Source organism: Sapajus apella, unplaced genomic scaffold (assembly GCF_009761245.1).
Source record: "Sapajus apella isolate SASKATOON/1434 unplaced genomic scaffold, GSC_monkey_1.0 scaffold82, whole genome shotgun sequence".
NCBI classification, from domain to species: domain Eukaryota; kingdom Metazoa; phylum Chordata; class Mammalia; order Primates; family Cebidae; genus Sapajus; species Sapajus apella.
In genome coordinates this window covers 7,234,399-7,246,550 of record NW_022437022.1, presented here as the reverse complement: position 1 = coordinate 7,246,550, position 12,152 = coordinate 7,234,399, and the positions used below count along the sequence as shown (strand labels likewise).

The following is a 12,152-nucleotide window of genomic DNA, read 5'->3' as shown; positions in this document are numbered from 1 at the left end:
TCCAGGCTGACAGAGCCTCTACCTCCTTCAACAGCTGATACTCAAGTCTATTCAAGAGTTGATATTTAGTCAGCAGACGTGAAGAAAAATCAAGACTTTTTTTCTGGGAGCTTTTTCTGTGCCCTTCATGGAGATTATCCATATTAATTCCATTCATATTCTATTGGCCAGAATTCCATTACATGAGCTTACTTAGCTGCAGTGGAGGCCAGGAAATGCGGTCGGAGGAAGAAAAGCAATCAGGTCTGTTGGGTATGTGGCACATCTTTCCAGAAAGCCCGATTCATGAAGATATACTGTGCTTATAACCCATTAAGATCCTCTATTTCCAAACCATATTAATTATGTAGACCTCAAAAACTAACATAATTATTCAGATTTGAGCTTTTGACAAACACATGTTTTGCAAATTTCCTTTTTGTTGTAAACTTCAAGGGAAATCTGCATTTATCCACGTGATCTAAGAAAATCCTAAACAGTAAATGTTTTCAATCAGTAGGATATTACTTATGGAATGTATTAAAAGCTTAATAATGTAAATGGACCTCCAGGTATATTGCATTACTATTTTAGAAAGAAAAAGAAAATTTCAGCCAAATGTAGCAGGAGTCAGAGTGGCCAGCTTTCTCAGTCAAGTGCAGCAGGACCTACCTAGCAAGATGATGCCAGACCAGAAGCCACCGATTAGCAACCTTGTTGTCTTTTACTAAAGATGCAAAAAGATAGCATAGAAGCACTATGTTCTGGTAAATAAACCAGTGGGTCTACACACAAGAACCACACCCCCAGGAAGGTATCCCTTGAATCACCCTTCTCCACGGAAGGCAGTAGGGTGTCCTAACTCACATCCCTGAACTCTAGGGCATGCGTTTAGTTTTTATCTTTGAAATAGCTCTCAAATTAATCCAACTCTCCCCAGCTCTATTTCTGTCATCTTAATTCAAGCCACCATCATCTCATCTCTCATCTAGACCAGGCATGACCTTCTAAATAATCCCCTGCATTCATTCTGTCTCCTTCCAATTCATTCTGTCTCCTGGTTAAAACAACAGAACAGTTTCTCATTGTTCTTCAAAAGCAAGAATCCAAGCATAGCCTATGAGATCCTGCATGGCTCCTTCCAGCACCTGCAGCTCCATCTCTCTCCAGACCACACACTTTGGGCTCAGCCTCCTATTCCTTATATATCTGTTCATATTCCATTGGCCAGAACACCTGGTCTTCCCTTTGCTCACAATACTTCTCCCTCCACCCCACCTCCTGATCTCTGCTTGAATTTCATTTTCCAGCCAAACTTTCCTAACATCCTTGAGTAGGCTCTATCTCCACCATGCGTTTTCCTTAACACAGTGCACGCCTCCTGCACAGCATACAGTGACCCGCTTAAGATCCACAACCCACCGGGCGCGGTGGCTCATGCCTGTAATCCCAGCACTTTGGGAGGCTGAGGTGGGCGGATCACCTGAGGTCAGGAGTTCGAGACCAGCCTAACCAATATAGTGAAACCCCATCTTTAAAAAAAAAAAAAAGATCCACAACCCCTATAGAGAGTAAGGTCCAAGGAGACATTGTACCCGTACAGCCAGACAAGTCACCTGGCACAGAATAGGTAATTAGTAAGCAAGGTTGAATAAACAAAATAAAAATGGAAATGCATGCAAATAGTCCTCGGCAGTTCACAGAGTTCTTTTGCACATATTATGGCATGTGTCCCCACACCTTTCTTTGAGGTCAATACTATCCCCTCCTCTCTATAGATGAGAAAATTTGGAATACTCAGATTTAGTTTAGTTTTAGTCTCCTGTGGCTTTTTAAAATTCTGTTTTATTATTCCTGCTCTTATCATTATTACTTCTGTCCTTATATTTTTTGGGTTTGCACTGTTGCTTTTTTCTTTTTTAAATTGAAATTCAGCTCACTGTTTTATTAAACATTTTTAGATGCACATTTAAAGTCAAAAAAACTCCCTCTCTATATTGCTTTAAGTATATCCCACAATTTTTATAGTGTTTTTACAGTTATTTAGTTCCAAATATTTAAATTCTCTATTATGATAGTTTATTTGATTTATGAATTATTTAGAATTATTTATTTAATTTTTGAAACACTAATAAAACACATCATCTTTTTTGGTAATCTTTTTAGTTGTTGCTCTTAAATTCTGTGCTATTTTGGTCAGACTTGTGTTATTAACATTATTAAATTCTTTGATTTTGTTGAGATTTTCTTTATGGCCAAGTACATGATCAAGTATTTTTAAATGTCCCATGAGTGCTTGAAAGACTGAAAGTTACATTTGGTGGCCCATCTTGGGTCAGGGGCTGCTGGACTTAAAGCTATCTACTTCTGCTAAGAAACATAGGTTTTTAAAGTCTTTGCTTCCATTTTAATAACGCTATAATAAAATGGTAATATTTCGGCTGACATACATTTTGGGGCCATTTTTGTCATTTGCTGTGTTAATTAATTGCTTTACAAACATAACCTTAGTTAATTTTTACATTACCTTTAGAGAGTAGTATTCCCAGTTTACAGACGAGCATATGTTCCTTACAAAGGTGAATTGACTTTCCCAAGGCAGTTGTGTGGTACAGCTGGTTTTAATCTGGATTTGTGTGACTCCAAGGTCCATACCTGTGAGCAGAACATGCTGGACTGCCCACGGCAGTGAGCTGCCAGGTGTGAGTAGAGCTGAAGCCATGGGAAGTAGATAATCCGTCTTCCCTCCAACTCAAGCAATGAGGGCTCTGTAGGTTATGGGCATCCCAGATAATAAAAGAAACACATGGTTCCAGCAGGGACTTTTTCCCCTGCTTGATCTTACAACAGCAAATTATTTTCTCCTAATTATTTCCATTAGGGATTGAATCAAGTCTCGGCTGCTTATCAAAACCAGAAGCATCGTGTGTTTTGGAGTGAGAAAGACTGGGCAAGAGGGCCTTGGAGCACCAGGCCAGGAACTGCCCAGCACCGTCAGGGCAACTCATTTCCCCTTTACATGCAAGAAGGATTCTTCCTCACTTGGACTATCAAGGCAGAAAAGTGGAATTTCTCTGTTTTGAAATGTATCCAACTTAAAGCTGGGCAGCGTGGCTCACACCTGTAATCCTAGCACTTTGGGAGGCCAAGGCGGGTGGATCACTTGAGCTCAGGAGTTTGAGACCAGCCTGGGTAACATAGAGCAACTCTGTCTCTCTAAAAACAAACAAAAATTAGCTGGTTGTGGTGGTGTACTGCTGTAGTCCCAGCTACTTAGGAGGCTGAGGCGGGAAGATCACCTGAGCCCAGGAGGAGGTTGCAGTGAGCCGGGATTATGCCACTGCACTCCAATCTGGGTGACAGAGCCAGACCCTGTCTAAAATAAATAAACATATAAACAAATAAACATATTTTTAAAAAATAATAAAATAAAATGTATTCGGCCCAGGGTTGCATGTAACGAGATGTAGATTTAATAATACCATTAAGACTGACTCAGGGTTGAGCCCAGTAGTTCACGCCTAGAATCCTGGCACTGTGGGAGGTAGAAACCAGCAGATCACTTGAGCCCAGAAGTTCAAAACCAGCCTGAGCAGCATGGTGACACCCTGTTTCTACAAAAGCTACCAAAATTAGCCAGGCGTGGTGGCACACACCTGTAATCCTAGCTACTCAGGAAACTGAGGTGGGAGGATTGTTTGAGCCTGGGAGACGGAGGTTGCAGTGAGCTGTGATCACGCCGCTGCACTGCAGCCTGGGTGACACAGCAAGACCCTGTCGAAAACAAAATAAAGACTGAAGCAGAATATATGTGAAAAGATAAATATACCAAAAAAAAACTGTTAATACAGTTACTTTAAGTGAGCATTCAAATATACTATGAGCTTTCTGGTCACTTTGGCAAAAAAGGAAATATGCTGGGTTCTGTAATTTGAAATACTTGAGGAAAGAATGCAAACTCATTCAACAATGAGACTTTTTTTTTTTATAGAAAAGCTCTAAAATCCCTCTGCCTATAGTTTTTATAGCTCAACGCACACGAAAATAATTCATCTCACTTGTTTAAACTTCTTCATATTGCTCACTGTTATTGACTACAAACTTCACCCAACATGAATATTAAACCAGCCCATGTGGAAATAATAATTAGCTTTAGAAATAACTAAGAAACGCCGGGCAAGGTGACTCAAGCCTGTAATCCCAGCTACTGAGGAGGTTGAGGCAGGAGAATTGCCTGAACCCAGGAGGCGGAGGTTGCGGTGAGCCGAGGTCGCGCCATTGCACTCCAGCCTGGGCAACAAGAGGGAAACTCCATCTCAAAAAAAAAAAAAAAAAGAGAGAGAAATAACTAAGAAACCAGTGAGGCAATTCTGAGCCACCACTGCATAATCTAGGGTACTGGTGAAAATTATGGGCTTTGTAGTGAGAAAGATTGGAATTGCTGTGAATATTAAATGCATCTATAAAGGTTACCACAGAGCCTGGCAAACAGTCAGTTCTCAATAAACTATGACTTCTACATAATGGGGGACTTGCATTTGACTTTGGCATGCCATAACACTCAACCATCCCACCATCTGCCTGTGTAAATGTCACCAGTTACAACCTAACCATCCCACCACCTGTCTAAGCCAGGGCTGAGCATACTCTAGATCTCGACTGCCTGGGAAGTCTTGGCTCTGGCTCTTACCAGCCATGTGTCCTTGGGCAAGTCTCTTAACCTCTCTGGGCTTCAATTTCCTTGCATATAAAATAAGAATGATGATGGTACCCACCCAATAGAATTGCTGTGATTAAATAAATGGATATATGTAAAGTGCTTAGAGCAGTGTCTGGTGCTTCATAAGGGCTGTATAAATACTAGCTACTGGCCGGACACAGTGGTTCACACCTGTAATCCCAGCACTTTGGGAGGCCAAGGCAGATGAATCACTTGGAGTTCAAGACCAGCCTGGCCAACATAGCAAAACCCCATCTCTACTAAAAATACAAAAGTTAGCCAGACATGGTGGTACACATCTGTAATCCCAGCTACTTGGGAGGGTAAGACAGGAAAACTGTTCAAACCCAGATGTGGAGGCTGCAGTGAGCCAAGATTGCACCACTGCACTCTAGCCTGGGAGACGGAACAAGACTCTGTCTCAAAAAGTAATAAAGAAATAAATATTAGCTACTGTTACAGTTATTTCCCAACAGAAGAGGAACTAGGCTAACAAATAAAATATATGTCCAATATACACATTTTGCCACCAGAAAACACGCCAGGAACTGAGGTGGAAACTTGAGTTTTGTGTTACTTTTTGAGATAGGGTTTCGCTATGGGTCTGCTCTGTCACGCAGGCTGAAGTGCAGTGGCACAATCATAGCTCTCTGCAGCCTTTAACTCCCAGGCTCAAGCATTCCTCCCACCTCAGCCTCCTGAACAGCTGGGACTGCAGGTGTGGAAACTTGAATAATTTTTGTGTTTGTGCTTTCACTGGAGTTTTACGGTAGGCTGGATAAGATGCCTATATTCCAAATGCTGAGAGGTTGTATTCTGTAGCTGAAACTCCTAGTTCCGTATTCGAATAATTCTTGAAGCAAATTTGGATCCTATGTGAACATACAGAGTTATTTTCAGTCATTAACTAACAGAGACTTACTGTGGTCATGTGGAAATGGACTCTATTTTCTTTTCCAAAGAATTTACCTACCACAGTTTCATCTAGAAACCGGCCAGCTGGATAGTCTCATGTGGTTAGTGCTTAATCAGCAGGAATTAACCAGGGACCTTTGCTAGAGTGGACCTACCCCGGTTTGGAGACCACTGGAACACAATACAATCTTCAGCAAGTTTCTTAATCTTTCTGACTCTATGCTTCTCCTGTATAATTAAAACAACCATCTTTGCCTCACAGCGTCATTTACATAATGAAATAAGAAGACACATGAATAAGATGCCTCCTAGCTCAGTGCCTGGCCCAGAGCAGACACTTGCTCACTACGCTTTTCATCGCTTTTCTTTCCTAACAGATGTGGCCTCTTCTGCCCAGAAGTGAAGCTTGAGGTGGCCCACCCTTCTTAACAAAGCAGGGAACTATGGTTCCAGGCAGGAGCCCGGGGAGCGGAGGTGATGCAGAGTGTGACTGAGCTCAGACCTTCTGAGTTTGTGGAGTCCAGGAAGCCCCACAGGTTGACAATGGCCACAGGGGCAATTGTCTGAGCAAGGGGAAGAAGCTTCTGGGCCCAGGGGCTTCCTCAAGGGTGTCAGCCACTGGGTAAGGAACAGGAGAGTGGTAAGAGGCAGCGGGGGTCTTTGGAGGCATTCTGAAAGCTTGTCTAGGGATGAACGTGACGCCCCCGCTTTGTCTTTATTATTGTTACAAATTAGTTCCATGAATCAGTCGGGTCATTGAGGTTACTCTAAAAGGAAGCAGTTGAGAAGTGGGAGGATTTCTTCTTTCATTTTTGGGTGACTAATAAAACAATCTTTATTTATTTATTAGTCATAGGATTCTGTGAGTATTTTAGGAAAGAATAGGGACCTTTCATACAACACCGAAAGTGTCTGTTTTTAAACTCCTCAGAAGGCCCCGGGAGGAAAGCACCTGCCCAGCTATCTTTTCCACCCAAGTAAGAAAACAAACGATGCTGAGAACAACTTCCACATAAAATAGAGACACTGAATTCATCCTTGGTTTTTAAAGCACCCGCTGAGAAATTCTCAGAAAACAGAGCAAATGCTGTTATGTTCATCCACAGACACTGGAAGGAACAGAAAAGAAACATTCTTTACTGAAATGAAACCCTTTGAGTTCTGGGTGCTTCACAGTATTTGGAGATGCCCCTGTGGTGGGAACTGCAGTAGGAGCTACAGGAATTCAAGAGGCAGCAGGAAATCACCAGTCAGGGGAAAACTGGCCAGAAAGGAGGGCAAAGTACCAAATACATCCTCACCAGGCTGGGCAGACTTTCAGAAGCTGAGCAATGACTGTGGCATTGTTGCCTGAGTGCCCAGATTTTACTCACCCTCGGGTTTGTGGGTACAAAACATTACTTATGGATATGGAAGGAGAGATACGCTCATATCATGGTGAGAGCTAAGTTTAATCCTTCAGAGATACAATAACCCAGTGATTGTTAAAAACAGCATTCATATCAAATGAGCCCCCTGCTGAAGAACTCACTATCTTCTGGCTAAAAGACTTAGTTTTGTAAATATGCAGTCTGTCTCTGTCACCCAGGCTGGAGTGCAGTGGCGTGATCTTGGCTTGCTGCAACCTCCGCCTCCCAGGTTCAAGCAATTCTCCTGCCTCAGCCTCTCAAGTAGCTGAGACTACAGGTGTGTGCCACCACACCCAGCTAATTTTTATATTTTTAATAGAAACGGGGTTTCTCCATGTTGGCCAGGCTGGTCTTGAACTCCTGACCTCAGGTGACCCACCCACTTCAGCCTTCCAAGTTCTGGGATTACAAGCATGAGCCACCATGCCCCACTTAAGATTTCTTTTTTTTTTAATTGTAAGTTTCTAATGTATCATTACTTCTTCCCCAAATCGCTTAGACACTTGATTTCAACCAATCAGTAACTTCTACAAGATGTATGGCCTTAATCCTTTGCTTATTTTCCAAAATGTGCCCAAGACACACCCACTGTGTAATCAATACATATTTTTGCCTGTGTCTACCATACCCAGAAAACTGAGCCAAGAATAGAGTAATATAAACAAAACGTAAACACCCAACAAGTTAAATAACAATGCCAAACAATGAGCACTGGAAGTACAATAGAAAATCTATGTTTCATTTGCAAATAATACTGGAGAAGATGAAGCACCAAATTCCATGCAGAGAACCAGCTCTGTGGTCCATAGTGGGCCTGAAGTCTTGGGGGAGAGATAGATAAGTCTTGACATAAGCCTTAAAATATAAGTAGAAGCTGAAAAACATGAGAGGCCAGGGGAAGACATTTCAGGGCAGAAAAAACAAAATGTGAATAAAGGCAAGAAATCTGAACAGCACTGGTAAAGTTTCTTAAACGGAAGCTTTATCACCTGAGACCAGGACCAACCAGCAGAGAAAGTAATAAGAAGAAGAGCTGATCTGATGCCTACCTCTTTAATGAAAATTCAGAGCCCCATTTAGGGACACAAAGGGAGTCTCTGCTTCCCAAGGGCCCAGAGCCCCAACCCCTGGGGAGAGGATGGCCCCAAGGAATTGCAACCTCAGCTCTTGGAAGTGCCCAGCACCTAGACTAGGAGCAGGCTGGAGGTCCCCAAAGTCGCTCACCATCCCAGGGCAGCTGAGGCACTTAGGGCCCATGCTGCACTGGACTCCTCTACCACGATCTACAGGGGAGTGACAGGGGACCATGGACGTCCCCACCAATATCCCTAGGCAGAGGGTAACAGGGCTCTGGAGCAGAGTGCAAAGGAAAGCTGGGCAGGGCCAGGTACCCCAGGAGGCTGGGTGCTTGCGACTGAGAGCAAGTCCCAGAGAGGCAGTGGGAGTACCTGGTGCACCCCTCCCATCGGACTTAGAATATCATGAGGTCAGAATATGTTTTAAGGTGAGTAGCTTCCTGGTTTATGTTGTGTATTTGAGAAGCTGATTGAACCCTGTGTTGCTGGCTTTGTTACTTAAGAACTTCTGAACTCCTGGATTTGGTTACTAGTCAAGGATAGGTGTATCTTGTCTGGCACCATTTTGTTCATATTTTGAACAAATATTTCTAAATCTAAAATAAGCCTGTAATAAAAAGTCTGGCTCCATGTATTGGTGGGGCTTTTAAGCTTCACCCACCCTCTCCCACTCCACACCTGAGTAGGCTGATAAGAAGCCTGGGTGTTCCCTCTTGGCAGCAGCGGGACACACAAGCCATGCAAGACCCTTTCCATGCACTGGAACCCTCACCCCAGCCTCATCCATAGTGATACAGAAACCTCAAGCCAATCTCCTTTCCCTGATCTCACAGGACGTTTTCCAACCAACCTGGGATGGTTGCTTTGCTATCCCCAAAAGCCTGATCGTGTGTGTAATAAAGCTTTTTACAGGATCTTGGTATGTGTATGGCATCATCAGTCTCAACATACAAATTCTGGGTGGGAGTCCATCCTGCTTCTTCAAAGCTAACCTTCCAGAAATCAGTGATGAAGGATTATGTGGGAAAGAAAAGACATGCTTAACATTACAATAGAAAAGACAGAAAGCAGCTTGGGGGAACTGATGAAACAGCTGGATCCGCGGGACAGGAACCTCACGAGCCTGGGGTCACTCAGTAAGACTCCCACCCCCAGCCTGGCTCTTCCATCAGGCAGGAAGGCCCTCCCAACTAGCCACGACTACAAAAGCCATCGGACGGAGCGATTCTCCACAAAGCAGCAAAAAGGATGGATGAAAAGAGGAATGGGGGCTGGCAGGCCTTCCCTGGGGAATTCTTTTCCAATACAAATCGAAATCTAATTTGCAAGCCAAGTGTTTGTAAATTGTAGAAAGTCACCTCATGGTATGGGGGCCAGTGACGAGGCCGCTGGGAAATAACTCAACCCCTTGAGCTCCTGGAGATAACTTATACAGGGTTTCTCCACGGGAACTGCCAAAAACATCTAAGCTCCTTCCCGCAGTGGAGAATCGCTGCCCTGCAGATGAGAAAGGAGACTAAACACGAGCAGGAAGGCCGCGCGGGCCCCGACAGCGCAGAAGCCACTGGGCCTGCAGCCGACTGAAGCCCACAAAACGCGGAGCAGGAAAACGCTGGTTTCCGCTCCGTTTTCAAAGCTTGAGAGACGCTACTGAGAACTGAACGGTAAAGTAAGAATGCTTTGAAGGATATATATGTTACTGTTTTTACATTATGCTTTTGGCCAGGATACTGCTTTTGGCCACCAGAACGTCTGTTTCTAGCCAGGAAACTGCTCTCGGGAAACACTCCGGCGAATGTTCCACCCCACCCTTAGGCCGATCCCTCCTCACCTCCAGCTCCACGTGCAAACCCAGAACAAGGGGCGCCAAGTCCAGGAGGCCTGTGGTCCCGGCTGCTGGGGCCCGCGCCTGGCTCTCGGTGCCCAGCACTGACTTTCCATGAGGCTTCCCAGGTGAGGACCAGCCAGCGCGCAGCAGGGCCGCATGGGCAGGCACCTCCAGGCCGGGAGGCAGCGCACTGGGAGTGGCTCCCCGGTCCCTCTGCAGCAGAAAGAGGATAACAACAGGCTTCCTCTCTGAGGCCTCACCCCGTCTCCAGCTGCGCTTCCTGCTGCCTCCATGTCCAGGGGCTGTGTGACTCCCGGAGCCCCTGTCCTTCACTTCCGGTCCTGGAAACTTCTCAGCGAAAGATACAAGAAACAGGGAGAGGTGGCTGTCTTAGTCCGATTTGTGCGGCTCCAACAGAATACCTGAGACTGGGTAATTTGAAAAGAACAGAGATTTATTTCTTACAGTTCCGGAGACTGGGAAGTCCAAGACCAAGGGCCTTCTTGTGGTGTTATCCCATGGTGGAAGGCCTACCAAGGGCAAGACAGAAAGAGAGGAAGGAGGCCGAATTTATCCCATGTCAGGAACCCATCCTCCATCATGAACCCACCCCTCGGCAACAGCATTCATCCACTCACTAGAGCAGAGCCCCATGACCTCATCCCCTCTCTTAAAAAGTCCCGCCTCTCAACACAATTGCCTTGAGGATTGAGTTTCCAACAGTGGTTGAACTTTGGGGACACGTTCAAACCATGGCAATGGCTGTCCTCATGTCGAATATTGACTGAGATAAATTCTGTCCACTAGACTTGAGTTACTGCTAATTACCACTAGTTCATATGTCTAAACTGCAGTGATTATACCAGGAAATAAAATGCAGTTCCCAGAAGCTACATGAGAAGATCTTATGAACACAAAGAAAACAACAGAAACTGGAGTCTACTTACATGGGGAGGGTGAGGGAGGGAGAGGAGAAGAAAAGATCACTATTGGGTACTAGGCTTAATACCTGGGTGGTGACCTAATGTGTACAACAAACCCCTGGGACACGTGTTCACCTATGGAACAAACCTTCACATGTACCCTCAAACCTAAAATAAATGTTAAACAAACAAAAATAGAAGTAGATTGGAGTTGTGCATTGCGTTTTTAACATTATGAGTTTTTTCATAATCTTTTATTTTGTGTGTATGATACTTAGATCTATGAAATGTGTGACCATTTCAAACACTAGCTCTATCTTCTCCCTCATGATGGGTGTAATGCTACGGAATTTGCTTCTCCCTTGTTCTCTACACACTTAAAAATCTTTACAGAAATGTTTAAATCTTTTTACCCCCTCTTGTCTGTAAGTCCCTTCAACCCACAGAAGGGATGACAGGCTAGGAGGCTGAAGGACAACATGCATTCTGAGAGAGAAATAACACTTTCACTACAAACTGAAAACTGCGCCCTGTGGGTCAGTACTTCCCTAGTGCTATTTACACAGTCCTGTGAAATAATGAGACAAGGCAAGAGCACTCCACTTGGAGAGCCCAGAAGAGTGAGTGATGGCCCTCTGGCTTCCCGGGAGCCCATGGTTAGCAGGCCACTTCGGAGAAATCTTTCCTGGTTTAAAACTTAATCTGTTTCACGTTATCCTCATTTCTTTCCAGATCCTTCTTCACCCTCCTTGCCTTCTCCCTAATAGCATCTCAGGCTTGACGGTCATGGCTGTGTGTGGGGTGTGTGGGGTGTAAATGTGTGTAGTGTGTCTGTGTGTGTGATGTGAAGGTATATGTAGTGTATGTGTTGTGTGTGGTGTGAACCGTATGTATGTGTATATGTTGTGTGTTGTGAATGTGTGCGTGGTATGTGTGTGGTGTGAATGTGATGTGTGTGTGGTGTGTGTTTGTGATATGAATGTATGTGTGGTATGTATAGTATGTATGTGATGTGTGTGGTGTGAATGTGTAAGTGTGTGAGTGAATGATGGGTGTGGGGTGTGTGATATATTGTCTGTGTGTAGTATGTGATTCATACGTGGCTGTGGTGTGTGTGGTGTGAGTGTGGGTGGTGTGTGTGGTATATGTTGTGAATGGATAGTGAATGTGGTTTGTGGTATGAGTGTTAGTGGATGGTGGGTGTGGTGTGTGAGGTGTAGATGTGTGTGCGGTGTGTTGTATGTGTATGAGTGGATAGTGTGTGTGGTGTGAATGTGTTTGTGGTGTGTGAGTGGACGGTGT

General features: G+C 44.4%; 1 pseudogene; it reads right to left on the bottom strand.

Moving 5' to 3' along the window:
* Positions 1-360: 360 nt before the first annotated feature.
* On the bottom strand, positions 361-10,699 carry LOC116533493 (annotated as a pseudogene).
* Positions 10,700-12,152: the final 1,453 nt, after the last annotated feature.